The sequence below is a fragment of the Cupressus sempervirens genome, chromosome 10 (genome assembly GCF_028749045.1).
Source record: "Cupressus sempervirens isolate cs-2001-9-10 chromosome 10, ASM2874904v1, whole genome shotgun sequence".
Taxonomy (NCBI): domain Eukaryota; kingdom Viridiplantae; phylum Streptophyta; class Pinopsida; order Cupressales; family Cupressaceae; genus Cupressus; species Cupressus sempervirens.
The window spans coordinates 502,595,183-502,613,725 of record NC_143127.1 but is presented as its reverse complement, the minus strand read 5'-3'; the positions used below and the strand labels follow the sequence as shown (position 1 = coordinate 502,613,725).

Sequence of the window (18,543 nt, the reverse complement as noted above, 5' to 3'; positions counted from 1 at the left end):
GGCATGGGTCTGCATAAGAAAAGCAGAATTGAAAGGGAAAAAGTTGCTAGCAAAAGATGTACGAACACTTGCCAATCTTGAACAAATATTAAGATCACCGATAGGTTTCAGATCATTGAAAACTATTCGGACATCTTCAGACTACCTAGAAAACACAAGAAAAAATATATTTGCAATGATTAGACAATTGGGGCCACCAACATTCTTTGTTACATTAACAAGTGCAGAACATTTCTGGCAACCATTGCATCTAGGTCTACAACAAATGTCTAAAAAACAAGAGCAAAAACATCATGAAACTATAGAGGATAGGAATTTAGACTTTGAACTAAGGCAAAGCCCAGTACTTTGTACCCATTACTTCAACCATAGACTTAACGCATTTTGCAAAATGATGATGGCAAACACAGACTTATTTGGTAAAGTCTTGGACTATTTCTTTGTCACAGAATTCCAAAAAAGAGGAAATGAACAAGTCCACTTTATGTTATGGGTTAGAGATGCACCAATATTGGGAAAGTTCACACACAAGCAAATTATAAACTTTGTAGATAGATACATCTCATCCGATTCAACGTTACTAGACGAAAACCTTGTAAACATGCAAACACATCATCATACTAAAACTTGCAAGAAATATAGGACATCTAATTGTTGCTTCAATTTCCCTTTGCCGCCAATGCGAGGAACAATAGTTTTGGAGCCATTGACAACAACAGACAATGCAGTGAAAGACAAAGCAAAATAAATTTTGCATCAATTGGAAAATAAGTGATATGTAAAGAACATTACATTTGACGACTTCCTTGAAGATCTCAACATAACAGAAACTGAGTACATGACATTAATACAACTAACATTGAGAAAAAGAGTTCTACTACTGAAACGAAACCCAACAGACATTTGGACAAATGCATTTGCAAGAAAAGTTCCAGCCTTGTGGTATGCGAATACAGATACACAATTCATATTAGATGCATATGTTGCTGCATCATACTGTTGCTCATACATGACTAAGCAAGACACGACGACATCATTAGCCTTTCGCCAATTGTGAAGACAATGTACTACGACTTATGACGACAAGACACAATACATACGCTGACTTGGAAATGCATTGCTCAACCATCAACAAATGTCTAGTCGGCAAGCTATTCACATTGCTTTATCATTGCCATTAAGAAAGTCATTAAGAAAAACAACATTCATCAATACTGCACCATCTGAAAGTAGAGTAGTCATGCTCAAAAGTCCAAGACTATTGGCCAAAGAAGAAGACAATTCAGAAGACATAATTTATGCATCTGCAATAGAAAAATACATAGCAAGACCAAACACACTAGAAAATTTGTCGCTTGCAGAGTATGTCGCATTTTATTACAATAGCAAAGGCAACATGCAAAGAAGGCATAAGCCACAAATCATACGATATGTCAGATACAGTCCACATGTTGACTATCAGAATTACTGCAGAGAAAAATTGATGTTATACATACCATTTAGATGCAATGAGCAAACACTACTTTCTGGTCAAAAAACATGGAGTGAAGCATTTAACTTAAACAAAACAAAAATAGCAAACAATGAAAAAAAGTTCAATAGTCAAATTGACTACACTTGGGGTGACATTGACGAAGTAGCAACACAAGTTCAAATGGACAACAATAGCACAATCATCTTTGATCGCCAAATAGACTGCAACAAGAACTCACTTATAGAAGAACATTATGACATTTTCCCTGATCTAATGCACAAAAAGCAAACAAGATTAGACCAAATCAACTCGAAAACAATATGCTCAGAAATTGCACACCCCTTCCTTAAAAATAGTGAAGAATATTTCAAGATGTGAAGAAAATTAAATAAAGAACAACAAGCAATATTAAAGGACGTCATAATGTCAAAGAGACGTGCACTAAAAAAACCAATTTATTTATTCCTCACTGGCAGAGCTGGAACTGGCAAAACATACATAGCAAAAGTGCTTTATGAGGCTTTGATCAGGCTATATGACAAACAACTAGACAGCAATCCTCTAAAGACAAAAGGAATCATTGTTGCCTCAACAGGAAAAGTTGCATACAATGCAGGGGGAACCACTGCTCGTTCAATATTTCACCTACCATTGAATTGTTCAAATCTAAATCCACTAGATTTTGATACACTAGACAAATTGACGAAAAAACTTGAGCAATTACAAGTCCTTCTAATTGATGAGGTATCTTTGGTAGGGTCTACAATGTTATACAACATAGACAAAAGACTACGACAAATAAAACACACAACAAAGGCATTTGGAAACATAGACATAATATTTTGTGGTGACTTATATCAAGCACAACCTGTATGCGATGCTTGGATATTTGAACAACCAAAGATAAACAATGAAATTATCCACTACACATTTTGGAATGAAAATTTCAAATATTATGAACTACACAATGTCATTAGACAAACCAATGAACAATTCATCTCCACTTTGAATCGAATCAGAACTTGTCAACAAACTGATGAGGACATCCATTACATAAATGCAAAATGTTATAGACCTATACCAAATGACCCAAGCCTACCTCATTTGTTCCAACGAAACATAGATGTAGATGAACACAATAGAAGAATGGTAGAGTACATGCCCAGTCTCATGCATATACTTGACGCTATAGATCACAAAGATATAACCATTGAAAAAAATATCTACCAAACTAAAAGAACAATGCTACCAGCAAAAATAATTGTCAAGCAAGGAATACTTGTAGAGCTTATAGTAGGATACCTTGATATAGAAGATGGATTAGTAAATGGTGCTGGTGGAATTTTCCAGTCATATACAAAAGATAAAAAAGACATTGTTTGGATACATTTCAATGATGCAGAAGTCAGAAAACTACATCGTCAACAAATGCAATGTCTTTACACAGAATCCATACCTCAAACATGGACACCATTGACACGAATCACTAGATGAGTCAAAATACCAACCAAGGTTATTAACTGCTCACAGTTCCCCTTTCAATTAGCTTGTGCTAGAACTATTCATAGGGCACAAGGGCTCACAATGAACGCAGTTGCATTTGACCCACATAGAGTCTGTCAACATGGACTAGTTTATACTGCATTGTCACATATCAAAGACATTGACTCACTATAATTGATTCATAGATTGCAACATCAAAACCTAAAGCTATCACAAAAAGTACACTTTGAGACAGAACTCCTAAAAACTTCCGCACAATGGCCATTGAAATACAGTCTTCCTTCACAAACATCAACCAATATCACAATATGCACAATAAATACACGCAGTCTACTACTGCATGCAGATAAAATTGCTCATGACCATGACTTATGTAGCGCAACTGTACTATGCTTACAAGAAACAAGAATAAGCAACCTTGATCATGTCCCACAACTTGCCAAAATCTTCAGATTGTATCCTTCACATTCCATTCATGGCCTTATGACATGTTGCGCACGACATACTATCTTACAAAATTTGGAAACATTTGCAACAGAATACTTGGAATCAACAATAGTTGACATTTTCTACAACAAAACCAACTTCCGAATTGCAAATGTATATTTGACACCCAAGGCACCAATCAGTGACATATTCAACCTCATAGAAACCATAACAAAAACATTACCAGCAGCATCAAAACTAATTGTTGCAGGAGACCTGAACATTGACATGCTTAAGAAAACAAAACAACAATCCCAACTGCATTTTTTTATGCAACACCATGACCTCTTGCTAATGGTTGACAAGCCTACAACACACACAGGAAGCCTATTAGACCATATATGGATAAAAAACATCAATCCTGAGACAACTATCCACACTATTTTAGACACATACTGGACAGACCACTTTGCTCCCGTACTACAACATCAACTATAACAACTAAACCCAATGCAAAAGACACACAAATTTGATAAAATAAATCTCATTGCACCATTGACTTAGAAGCTTCCATAGACATATTACACATTCTTCTACACCACCAATGCTATAAACCATACTAGACATGCTACCAAGATTAGACTAAAAATACAAGTTAGTAATTTTATTTTATTGACTACTTCTTGTAGACTATGGAAAGCAAAGACAAAACACAACAATTGGACAGCCAGCAAGAAAGCAAGCAGAAAAAGTAAGTATGCTCAGAAACAATTGCTCATTTGAACACATACACAATAGAAGCACTAAGCTTCTAACACAAACACATTTCTACATGCAGACAAAAGGTACAAGCATTTGAACCTTCAACCATATTCGACATTTGCATGACACAATCAGCAAGCATATTTGAGGGCGACATACTAATAACATATGGACCAGCTTGCAAGATAGCTTCCTCGAGCCAGCAAGGATCACCAATTGCACACATAGATATGATTGACAAACATGCTCAAAAAAAAATAACAATAAACATCACCAACAAGCTGGTTGACAAACATCTGCATTGGCTGACTCTTGGCACAAGCATCCGCATAGAGAACTTCAAGATAAACAAAAAATTAGATTTTGAAAGAGGAGACGCCGAATACTGCTTACAGCTCACTTCAAACACACAGATTCAAAAAATTACTACTGTATGCAAACAACAAAAGCTAGCACCGGACACAAAAATATCGCACCTAATACAGTCACCAAATACATACCCAGTTGGAAGCCTCAACGTTCTTGTCACATCCCACCAGCAAACAGCACAGCGGTTCCAACTACAAATTAGAGATGGAGAACTCCCTTCCAACACTGCAACTGTAAGATATAAGTTTCAAATTTAAAATTCATTTTTTGCAAATGCTTTACAGTTCCAACTAATTCCAGCAACTAACAGCATACTCATTATTACAGCTCCGAGTCTTCCAAAACCATAGCTATGGGTACAAAAATCTACAAGATATCTATGCATCATCTAGAAAACCAACACCACTGCTACTATTACTCAAAAATGTAACTCACAGTGGTCCAAGAGGCTCAGCAATACTACAATCAGGCCAGTCCACATTTATTGATATGCTCAATGATCAATGCACAAAAGTAGCACTCCAAAATTTGGCAGAAATAAAGTTGCAGCTAATAAAGCATCAAACACAAATAGACTACATGCTAATATGCACAAGACTCGACAAATTACACACACATTCACTAACTTCTCACTTTCACTTTCAGGTTACAGGAACACTACGAACAAAGAATGTCCACCAAACACCATACCAGCCACTATGCACAATATGTCAACACACAGTCTTGCTATCTGAAAGCACAAGCACAGGAGAGATACATTGCACAAACTATGGCAAAACCACAACATTCAATTTCCAGCCTTACCTCTAGTGTGTCATTGAAATAAAGGATAACATTGTTGACTGCTGCCTACATAGAAAGCTACTTGAGGACAACTTCCCAGAGCTGACCAGAATCCACTTCAACCAGTACACAGAAAAAATGTCTACAACTGTCTACATAATGTGAAACTTCAACATGCATGGCACATTCACACTAGCAATGGATAATTCCATTCTTTCAATCACCACAGAAACCAACATGGTAAGCTAACATTATAGCCATTTTCAGCAATTTGCATACTTTGTCAGACTCATTTCTACATTGCTAACCTTCTTAACTTTTTGTCTTGCAGGAAAAATATGCACCTTGGACTTAACAATAACATCAACAACAATATCAAACAGATTTTGTTTTAGCCAGTCAACTTTTAGCTTCACCAACAGTCCACATTCAGATCTTTTGAGCTATATAGTATCAGCACTCAGCTTCTTTTGTTATCATGAAAAACAAATAACAGAAAACTACATTTTGTATAAGTGTAAAGTAATATATGAATAGTTGTACTAAATGCACCTTCTTTTTTTATCACAAACACCGAACAACAAAAATTTTTATTTTGTCTTACATTGGAAAGCAATACACCAACAACTATAATGAACACAACATCATTTGTCATCATAAAAATTGAACAGCAGAGAACTATATTTTGTATCACTCTCAATTAGTTTAAGATTTTCGTGCAACATTAGATGCTTTACTTTCAGCTCTTTAAAGAGATAGCCTTTGTGCTATTTCAGTTTCACAAAACAAAATCTTTTGACATAAACTTAGCAGCCATATGTTGTTCTAATTTTAAAATTTTACAATAATTTTAAAATTTTACTATTGTAATCAGATATACTATGAACAGATTTCTAATTTACTATTGGCATTTTGATTTTGATTTTGATGTTAATGTATTTACTTTACAAATAGCATACTGCTTCTTTAAACCAGTTCTTTTCTTTGCATCTCATAAACTGTTTTTGCTACAATGAAATAGAAGGTAGGGACTCAGGCTCCACCAGAGCCCTTGTTTCAAATAGCTTAAAATAAATTCAATATTAATAGAAATATTATAGGTTAAAAGAATGGAACCAATGTTTGAATAAACGGCGGTTCTGAAAGTTATTAATAGCTAAGAATAATATTAAAATCTTTGAAGGAGAAGGAATCTATTCTTCTAAGCAATTTTTGAAGGACTAAGTCAAAATTATTCAGCCCTATAATGCAACCCAAACTAAATGGTAGATAAGAGGCAATATAGTAATAAGTTTACTATGTAAATATTTATGGTAATCAAATAGCTTACTGGATAAAGGCTTTGTCTTTCGCTAAAATATGTAAGCTATAATCTCAAAAGAACAATGCATAACACACGGAGAAAAACAACTACCTTACTAATGACACGAGCCAAGGAAAAGATGTTTATGAAGAAAAAGACACTGTTATTATAGTGAAGGTTATGACAAAAAAAATATTAGTCATTCATTAAACATATTTCCAATGAGATTTGAGTGCTCCTATAGGCTATTACTTGCAAAATTTGATAGATAATTTTTCAGATTATATATGCTGAAACAAATTTCTGGATTTAGTATAAATAAATTTGAATAACAAAGTTATATGGGTCAAAATCTACTATGGTTGTAAAAGGATGCAAATTTTCTTGTAACTATCAACAAGTGCCACATAGTGGCTTGGTACTTGCCTTTAGTTTTTATATAAATCTAATCTTAATGATGGGATTCGTTGAAAGCTTTTGGTAGGAGAAAGAAGAGGTTGTTGTAAGGAAAGAACAACAACATGAATTCATAGAATATTTTATTGCTCTACTTTCTCATGCAGATGTTGCAAATAGTCCAAAGAAAGTTAAAAATAGATAAAGGGAAAGACAAATGAGTTTGGGCAACAACATACGAAGACATTCCTCCTCTGAAATCCTTCAAATGTCCTCTTAAAAATTATGTAATAAATAATTTGGAAAGTCTAAGTACAGACACACCCTATCAAAGGAAAGAAATACATGAATTGTTTGAAGCTAGTAACAAGATAGATCTTGATACATGAGAGAGCCTTTTGGATTTCACTCTCTGGAATGGGTGGAGATAATTTATTTTCTTAAGATTAAAGCAACCAAGTCCAAGTTGTAGTCAAGAGACGAAGTGAAGGAGAAGGATACTCTTGAATAGATGCAACAAATTTGTGAAAAAAAATCCATCAACAAGAACTGGATTGCAATTGAAGGACTAATCCCTCTTATGGTGAAGGTGCTTATAAAATCTCACAATTGGGTTGTAAAGAGAGTAGCTCTATTAACATTGAAAACTCTTTCTACTGATCACACTATAAACAAGGATAAAGTTGTGGCTGCTAGAGTAAAATAAGTGGGACATTGTCTTACATGTGATGCCTGAATCTCAACAGTTGTTGCATTTCTATCTAAGTTGTTTCTAAATGGTTCTAAATCTAAGCTAAAACTATTTGTCTCTAGGTAGATTAGTCTAGAGAAAAGGGTGTAACCCTTCAAAATGAGTCAGTCACAGAATTAGCAAAAAAATGCAGTAGAAATCCTGCAATGGCTTCATCATAATGATGATAATGTAGTGTGAATGAATGTTGCTAATTTGTATCGGTCACTAAGTGAATGTCTTCATAAATGTTTAGAAGACTCAAAGATTAAGAAGGAAATAGCCCTTTCAAAAATGGAATTGACTGATCAAATTAATTACTCAAGCTTATCTTCTTGTAGATTAGCTAATAGAATTTCTATTATTTTACTCCTAATAGAAGGTTTTGACCAAAAAATAAGGGAGTCTATTATTAAATTTCTCTGCAGTCTCTTAGAAAAGAGTTCTCAATAGATGTTGAATTTCCTTTTGAATGAAAAGAAGTTTGAGCTTTTTGTGACTTTTCTTAAAGATGATTCCCGTAGTGATATAGAATGTTGGAATATTAATTGTAGTTGGTCATTTCTCCCTAGAGCCAAATGCCCACCTATCACCCCTAATGGATTGCAGAACAATCATAAACATTTATCACTGGTAGGTGAGTTTTTTTCAAATTCAAAAATGAGGGGGAAAATATTTTGCCAAAGAAAAAAAGGAATGTTCTATTCCATTCAACCTGTACAAGAAGCAGAAGTTGTAGGAAGAGCTCAGAAGTTGCAGAGCAGAAAAAGAAAGAAAAAGGTGATCAGCAGATTAGTTGTTGTAGAGACAGCAGGAATTGTTGTTGTGCTTGCAGTTGCACGTGCTTCTTCTTGTCATTTTGTAAGTTTGTAGTTTATTGGTTTCAACCTGTTGAAGTAGTGATTGCTCCAGGTGTTATTGTATGCATCCATTGCAAGTTTGAAGTTTAAAGTTTGACGTTTTATCAGTTTAAAGTTTAGGGTTTTCTGGTTGAAGCCAAATGCTCCCAGATCTTGTATTAGTTTGAATCAAATTTAAATAGAAAGCAAGCAGGCATACTTGAATCTATTTCTCTTTCCTTGTTCATTGCATTTGATAAGTTTATTGTTGAGTATTTCAAGATTTGAGTCTCTGGTTTTAATGGTGAAAATATTCATGTCATAAGTCTGCACTCGGTATTGTCTTTGGTAGAAATCATTCTCTGTAGTGGCTACTGAGTTCACTCGGTGCTTTCTTCTACCAAGTTCCACTCTCCTGTGGCTACCGAGTTGCTCTTCTACCGACCTCACTCAGTGCTTTCTTCTACCGAGCTCCACCCTCCTGTGGCTACCGAGTTCACTCAGTAATCACACTACCGAGCTTACTCGGCATCCTTTGGCTATCGAGTTATTTTCTCTTCATTTACCGAGCTCACTTGGTAAACACTCCTACCACTTGGTTTCTTTGGTTACCAAGAAAATGCTGTCACTCGGTAATAGTTGTTGCCGAGCACCTTTAGGGTGGTAAAAAAAAAATTTTAGGGTTGTAGGTGATTGAAATTTATTATTTCTCACATGGTATCAGAGCTTTGAGGCCCCACATCCATAGTGAGTTAGGGCATTTGTTTTCTTATGATATTTATAATGGTAGAGATGCAGGAAAGATATGGCAGCACCCACCACCCTTCAATGGACAAAATTATGATACATGGGAAAAGAAAATGAAAACCATAATGGTTGCTAATGATTTGTGGGAGTTTGTAGTTAATGGGTTTAATGATGTGACAGACCCAACTCAGTATGTTGCCCTCACAAATGCACAAAAGACTCATTTGAAAGAGTCAAGGAGGAAAGATGCAAAGGCATTAAGTTTGATTGAAGTAGCAATGACAGAGACAGTATTCTCAAAGATTGTAGCTGAAAATTATGCAAAGGAAGCATGGGATATCCTTGAGATGAACTTCAAGGAGACTGATAAAGTCTGTACTATAAAGCTACATAATATAAGGAGGGAGTTTGAGAACCTTCAGATGAAAAAAAATGAATCAGTTGTAGATTTTAGTTCAAGAACCTCCAATGTGATTAACCAATTGAAGTCAAATGGAGAAGACTATCAAGAGTAGAGGATAGTGGAAAAGATATTGAGGAGTTTACCTCATAAATATGACAATTTGGTCATGACCATAGAAGAGGCAAAAGACCTCACTGTTTTGACAATGGATGAATTGATGGGTACTCTTCAAACCCATGAGCATAGGATCAACACATCTACATCTTCTTCTTCCCAAGAGCAAGCATTCAAGGCTTAGTAAAATCCAAGAGGAAGGGGGAAAGGAAGAAATGGCTCAGGTAGAAACTCCAAAGGCAGAGGTCGAGGTAATGGAGGATAAAGAAATGCTGCAGCAGAAAGCTCAGGAAGAGTAGATGGAGCAAGTAGCTCACAAAATACATCAAGAGGAGGTAAGAAAAACTACAACTCAAATAAGAGTAATGTAGAATGCTACTACTGTCATAAATATGGGCATTATGCAAATGAATGCTAGAAGAAGGAAAATGATCAGTCAGGACAAGCAAATGTGGCTGATATGAACATGGGAAGTGAAAACAATGCCACTACCGTCATCATGTGTAATGTTGGGGAAGAAGGAAGCCCTGAGGTTTGGTACCTTGACAGTGGATGTAGCAACCACATGAGTGGTAATGAAACCTTCTTTTCATTCATTGACAAGAGTTTCAAATCTGAAATTAAAATGGGTAACAATGGAACCCTACCAGTAGTGAGCAAAGGATCTATTATGGTCCGCACCAAGAAAGGTGAGAAGAAGGAAATAAAAAATGTGTATTTCACCCCTGGTATGAAGCACAATTTGATGAGCATTGGTCAGTTCATTCAGAATGGATACAAAGTGCAAATGGAGAATGACATGTGTGTTATTCAAGAAAAGGATGGGAGCAAGAACTTACTTGCAGTAGTTCAAATGACAAAGAATAGAATGTTTCCCTTGAGGATAGAGACATGTTTCTCATCTCAAGTTGGTGCTACACCTCCCACACAATCAGCCCTAAGGAGTGTGATTGAAGACCCCTCACGCTATGGCACCTCGGGTATGGTCATCTAGGCTATGCTAGTTTAAATTTGTTGTCAAATAAAAGAATGGTAGAAGGTTTGCCATGAATAGGAAATTCATGTGACAAGTGTGAGGCTTGTATTTTGGGTAAGCAACATAGGCTTCCCTTTAATTCTGGAAATTCTAGGAGGGCTAGATATCCATTAGAGTTAGTGCATACTGACCTAGTCGGTCCTATGCAAGTTACTTCCATTGGGGGAGTATTTATTTCATGACATTCATTGATGATTTCAGTCATAGGACATGGGTGTATTTCTTAAAGAATAAATCTGAAGCATTTGAAAAAAATTTAGAATTTAAAGCCCAAGATGAAAGAGAATATGGACATTATATCAAGGTCCTAAGATCAAAAAGAGGAGGGGAGTATACCTCCAATTCTTTTGTAAATTTTTGTAGGAAACATGGCATAAAGAAAGAGCTCACAGCCAGCTACACACCACAGCAGAATGGAGTGGCTAAAAGAAAGAACAAGACCATTGTTGAAATGGCAAGGAGCATGATGAAAGAGAAAGGTCTCCCAATTGAATTTTGGGGAGAGGCTATAGCAACAGCAGTTTACCTAATTAATAGGTGTCCTACAAAGGCAGTCTGTGATAGAATTCCAATGGAAGCATGGTCACGAGGAAGATGGACAATTGAACACTTAAGGGTGTTTGGATGTGTTGCATATGCACATGTGCCTAAAGAGAAAAGGTAGAAATTGGATGACAAAGGTGTGAAGTGCATCTTCACAGGGTACAGCTCAGAATCAAAGGCATGCAGATTGTATGATCCATTGAACAATAAGATAACTCTTTCAAGAGATGTGAAATTTCTTGAAAATTAGTCTTGGTATGGTCAAATTGATGAGTCATCGAGCACTTCAAGTAAAGTGCCAATTATAAGTGAAGAGGATGTTGATGAACAGCAAGAAGAAGAAGTAGATAGAAAAAAAGGTAAGTAGCCTCAGTCATTATTGAGCTCCTCTAGGCATAACTGAGTGTTAGTGCCAAGAAACAATAGTGAAGATTCTGATCCCACACTCTCCTCCCTATTACCAAGAAAGACCAAGAGTCTTAGGGAGATATACCAAGATGAAAGGTATGAAGATTATGATGAGAGTGTTAATTTTGCATTATTTTCTCATAGTGATCCAATATATTTTGAAGAAGCTATTAAGGAGAAGAAATGGTGTAAGTCCATAGATGAGGAGATAGATGCTATAGAAAGGAATGAGACATGGGAGCTAACTGATTTGCCTCCCAGGAAGCAAGTGATTGGAGTGAAATGGGTCTACAAGACCAAATGCAATGCTGAAGGCAAAATTGATAGGCATAAGGCAAGGCTGGTAGTCAAGGGCTACAAACAGCAATACGAAAAAGATTATGATGAGACCTATGCCCCAGTTGCAAGAATGGAAATTGTGCATGCTGTTATATAAATTGCAGCTCAGCACAAATGGAAGGTATTTCAAATGGATGTGAAGTCTACCTTCCTAAATGGTGTATTGAAGGAAGAAGTATATGTGGAGTAGCCACCTGGTTATGAAGTAGCATGTGAAGAGAACAAAGTATATAGATTGAAGAGAGCTCTTTATGGGCTCAAGCAAGCTTCAAGGGTATAGTACAGTAGGATTGACTCATATTTGATGAGAAATGGCTTTAGCAAAAGAAATGGTGAGCCTACTCTCTACATCAAGGCAACAAATGGTAATGTGTTGATTGTTGTCTTGTATGTAGATGATTTGATTTTTACTAGTAATGACAAGGCTCTAATTGGTGGGTTCAAAGAGGTCATGAAAAGTGAATTTGAAATGACAGACCTAGGTCTCTTAAAATACTTTCTAGGCATAGAAGTAAAACAAATGCATGATGGCATCTTCATCTCTGAAGAAAAATATGCAAGGCAGATCTTGGAGAGATTTAAAATGCAGAATAGTAAGGCAGCTCCCACACCAATAGCAGTAGGTCTAAAGTTGAGTAAGGAAGACTCTAGCAAGAGAGTGGATCCAACACTATACAAGAGTATGGTTGGAAGTCTAATGTACTTAACTGCAACTCGGCCAGACTTAATGCATGCAGTAAGTCTAATTTTCAGATTTATGGAAACACCAAAGGATTTCCATTGGCAAGCAGGAAAGAGGATCCTAAGGTATGTGAAAGGTACCAAGGGATTTGGAATTTTGTATACTACAAATGATGATTTCAAGTTGGTGGGATACACAGATAGTGATTGGGCTGGAAGTATAGATGATAGGAAGAGCACTTTCGGATACATGTTTCATATGGGATCGGGTGCAATTTCATGGGCATCCAAGAAGCAACCTATTGTTGCTCAATCTACAGCAGAGGCTGAATATATAGCAGCAAATGTAGTAGCATGTCAAGCTATTTGGTTAAGGAGCATCTTGATAGATTTGAATGAAAGGCAAGAGGATGGAACCATAATTTATTATGACAACATCTCATCAATTGCATTGTCCAAGAATCTAGTCTTCCATGGGAGAAGCAAACACATAGAGATTAGATATCACTTCATTAGAGAGTTGGTGGAGAATGGGGATATCAAGATGAAATTTTACAAGTCTGAGCAGCAACTAGCAGACATATTTACTAAGTCATTAGGCATTGGGACTTTTGTACACCTAAGAGAGTGTCTTGGTGTAGTTGATTTGGATCAGCAGTGATCCTTGATTGTTTGGCTTGGGATAAAGGGGGAGTGTTGGAATATTAATTGCAGTTGGTCATTTCTCCCTGGAGCCAAATGCCCACCTACTACCCCTGATGGATTGCAGAACAGTCATAAACATTTATTACTGGTAGGTGAATTTTTTTCAAATTTAGAAATGAGGGGGAAAATATTTTTCCAAAGACAAAAAGGAATGTTCTATTCCATTCAACCTGTAGAAGAAGTAGAAGTTGCAGGAAGAGCTTAGAAGTTGCAAAGTAGAAAAAGAAAGGAAAAGGTGATATGCAAATCAGTTGTTGCAGAGATAGCAAGAATCGTTGTCATGCTTGCAGTTGCATGTGCTTCTTCCTGTCGTTTTGTAAGTTTGTAGTTTATTGGTTTCAACTTGTTGAAGTAGTGATTGCTCCAGGTGTTATTGTATGCAACCATTGCAAGTTTGAAGTTTTATCAGTTTAAAGTTTAGGGTTTTCTGGTTGAAGCCAAATGCTCCTAGATCTTGTATTAGTTTGAATCAAAGTTAAATAGAAAGCAAGCAAGCATACTTGAATCTATTACTCTTTCCTTGTTCATTGCATTTGATAAGTTTATTGTTGAGTATTTTAAGCTTTGGGTCTCTAGTTTTAATGGTGAAAATATTCATGTCATAAGTCTGCACTCGGTATTGTCTTTGGTAGAAATCATTCTCTCCAATGGCTACCGAGTTCACTCAATGCTTTCTTCTACCAATTTCCACTCTCATGTGGCTACCGAGTTTCTCTTCTACTAACCTCACTCGGTGCTTTCTTCTACCGAGCTCCACCTTCCTATGGCTACCGAGTTCCCTCAGTAATCACACTACCGAGCTCACTTGGCATCCTTTGGCTATCAAGTTATTTTCTCTTCATTTACCGAGCTCAATCGTTAAACACTCCTGCCACTTGATTTCTTTGGTTACCAAGCAAATACTGTCACTCGGTAATAGTTGTTTTCAAGAAACTTTTAGGGTGGTAAAATTATTATTTTTAGGGTTGTAGGTGATTGAAATTTATTATTTCTCACATAGAAGCAGTTGCTATAGGTATACTATCAACCCAGCCTGATTTTGATGGTAAAGTAGCTATCGCTATAATTGAGGTTGAAGTGCTTCCATCAATTATCCAAGTGTTAAATAGTGGATCTCCTAACGCAAAGGAAAATGCCATTGGTGCACTACTCAAATTTACCAACCCATCATGTTTGAAAACTCACCATATGCTTGTCCAATTGGGAACTTATCCATTACTTGTAAATTTACTTTATTCAAGAACAATTTTGGCAAAATCCAAAGCATCTTTTGCTATTGGAAATCTTTCTCCAAGTATTGCTCATCTAAGTGAGCACCAACAGTGAATGGGTGTTGGTTCTTCAAACCTACCACACCTCCAATATTTAGGGTGTAATTTGCCCCCTATGATGTGAAGAATACAATTTGTCTTTTAAAGGCTAATTTGTGATGGCAATTGTTATGACGGTGTGATTTGTGGTGATTTTCATGTTTTCTTTTTTGCAATTGTCCCTGACTCCGTCACAATACTAATGTTGGCATTGTAATTGCAATGTAGGCCTAATTATAAACAAAAAAGAAAAAGAAAACATGACATAGTTCATTCCCCATTTGTTTTGATTGTGGAGAGTTGCACGTGAAAGAGGTGGAGAGCTCTAAATGTTGTTGTGCCCTTGCTCTGCAATTTTATTGTTGTGATCTCTTCATTTCGTTGTCATGCCCTTGCTTTGCAATTTTGTTGTTGTGATCTATGCATTTCGTTGTTGTGCCCTTGCTCTATGATTTTTTTGTTGTGTCATGCCCTTATGATCTTTGTGCTCTTGCTCTTTGATTTTCTTCAAGGGGAGAAGAGGTACCTATGTAAAAAAAAATTCTTTTCCTTCTAAACATTTGTCTTTGTATTTCCTTCTAAACATGTATCGCTTTATATATACAAAAGGATTTTTTAAGGTGCTTATCACATATTAGCTCACAACAAAATTTTGTATCCAAGTGCATACATATTCCAGAATCTAAATTATAAAATAATAAAGCTCATTCAACCCGTGCTAAGTGGGTTACCTCAAGATCCTGCACAAAAATAATGCAGACTAGGAAAAATGGATAGAGTTTGCAAGAAATTTTACAAAAACATATCATACCAGATATTTTTGGAAAGAAACAAACCATAACCCAGTTAAATTGGTCTAAATTTTTATTAGCTAGGTTGATTACAAATTCTTGTAGAACTATCATCTAATTAGGTACAATAAAATGAACAATCAATTGTTCCCAACTAGCAGAATCAAATACAGTTTTTCAAGGTGATAAAATTGCATATGTAGATGCATCACTTGCATGTCAAGCATGAAGTGTGTTCCCCAACTTATAATGAATGTTTGGATATAAAGGCTCCATACATTGGCACAACAATGGAAGCCAAGGATGTAACCATGCATGTATTGACACGGTCTCCCTACGAGGATTTGAAGTATCTATTGTTGTTGTTAATTTGGGCATTGCTATATGATCCGAAATATTATGAAGTTTTGAAGCCTATAATAATTTCTCCATGTCTCCAGAAAATGTAGCATAGGTTTAGGGTCCCTTGGCTCCCAGGAATTTATAGTAGCAATTATCATTACTGGAACATGAAGAGTTCAGTATAAGGATTTGAAGAAAAAAGCTTTGCTTTTTTGTAAATGTCATTTTCATGAGGCTCATTCCCTAATAGAAGATTCTTCCACAATAAAATTACCTCTAAACCATGCAAAAGATGTTGAAGTGATTCCCACCCTTGTTATAAGCAATGGCAAAGCAAATGCAAATGCAATACAAGACAAATTGCACAACTTTTAGTCTTTATATATATATATATATAGAGAGAGAGAGAGAGAGAGAGATCTTTTTTAAGGTGCTTATTAAATATTAGCACAACAAAAAAATTAATTTGGATGCATACATATTCTAGAATCCAAATAATAAAACAATAAAACTCACTCAACCCGTGCTAAGTGGCTTAGCTCTAGTACTACACAAAAATAATGTAGACTAGGAAAAATGGGTAGAGTTCACAAGAAATTTTACAAAAATATATCATAGAAGATATTTTTAGAAAGAAACAAGCCATAATCAAGTTAAATTGGTCTAGTTGCTTCTTAGCTAGGTTAATTACAAATTTTTGTCCAACTATCATCAGATTAGGTACAATAAAATGAACAATCAGTTGTTCCCAGTGTAATACCCATCCGTAGTTTGCTTTTATGTTCTAATTGCCAAATTCTTTTAGGTCAATTTTATGCATTGATTAGTTTTAGATATACTAGATTTACAGTATTATGATATTATTTCATGACTTGGATTAGTGATATATCAGTGATGATTACTTGGTTGACTATGTTTCATGTGTTGTTTAATGACTGTGGTTACTAATGCATTAATGATGCTTTAATGATTCGTTGTTAACAAATGAGATTTATTTCATAGTGACGTGAGATGATGTTTTTAACGATGACTATTTCATATTTTTAATGATGCATTGTTCTAACTGAGCATTTGATGTTTGACTTGTGATTTATTATGGTACTCCCCCCATACTTGCATGTGCATAATGTATGTGTCTATTTTATCTTGTCTGATGTGTTTGATGTAGTTAAAGGAGGGATTCGTAGTCACCTGCTATTTGGGATCTACACAATGTACCACTCCCTGTCATTATCTATTTAGTTTAGATATATTTATGTACATGTACATGCTTGTCTCTTATGCAGGATGCAGACACCAAGCATCGACTTCCCTAAATTGCCAAGATGAGTGTGCCCAATTACAAATACTCAAATGGTGAGAATGGGAAGATAATGATTAGATCCAATCCCAGACATAGCCTAAATACTTGTCCTGCAAGGAGGACTCGTAACAGACTATCTACCCTTTTTAAACCCATGAGTTTATCTATCTATGTTGTTTGATTTTGAGCTTTGGTCTATTTTGGTAATGTTGCTTTTATGTGGATTTCGCTATGTGATTTATTTGGTAAATGATTTAATTAAAATATTTTAGCTAATCATATAATATTGATAATTATTAAATATTATTTTATTAAAAAAAAATATTAAAGCATGAGAATATTTAATTAATTAAAAAACTAATTAAATATGTGCTTAAACTTAAAAGTCTTAATTGAGAAGTCTAAATTTAGAAAATTGGTTAAAAAGAAATTAGAATATGATGACATTTAATTAATTATAAATTAATTAAATATTTTCTTCAGTTTAAAGTATTTAATTTAAAATTCTAATTTAAGAAACTTTTAGAAAAAAAAAGAATTAAAATATTAAAATATTAAAGATTTAATATTGCTTTATTATAATTATTTATTTAATAATCATTAAATTAGAGTTGCATTTAAACAATGAGCTTTGATTATTATTATTAATTTAAATTATAAACTATGCTTTAATTAGCACTTGCACTAATTAATAAATTGGAGGAAAATAAAATTTAAAAGAATGAAATTTAAAAATAAAGTTATAGTTCTAATTGTGGCATAGTTATATTTATTTAATTTAATATAATTATTTAGGAGTTTTATTTTAATAATAAACTCTAAAATAATGTTATTAATTAAATTAATCAATATATTATTAAAAATGCTTCAAAAATGAAAAATGGAGTGAGAGCAATTTGGGCAAGGGCAGCAATAGCTACATGCAAATGGAGGGGGGAAAATTGGAAGGCAAGCAAATACACATTCAGATTTTCAACAACATGAAGAATGGTCTTATGGGTAGCATAGCAGAAATTGTTAGCCTTAGAATAGATATGAAAAAGAAAGAAATCAGAGACCCATGCCCTATTTGCAAAATCATGAACATTTCATCCCACCACAAAGGATTTATAGACAAAAATGGGGGAATGAGTGAAAATGGGGAAAGTAGCTACATAATCAAAAGTCAATCTATAGGAAGTTTGACAGATTCAACTTCACAAAAATTGCACACAAGTTCTATAGACCAAAGCAGCA

General features: G+C 35.0%; 1 pseudogene; it reads left to right on the top strand.

Annotated features, from left to right (window-relative positions):
- Positions 1-1,897: 1,897 nt before the first annotated feature.
- Positions 1,898-14,991, top strand: LOC149534866 (uncharacterized; annotated as a pseudogene).
- The last annotated feature ends 3,552 nt before the right edge of the window (positions 14,992-18,543 follow it).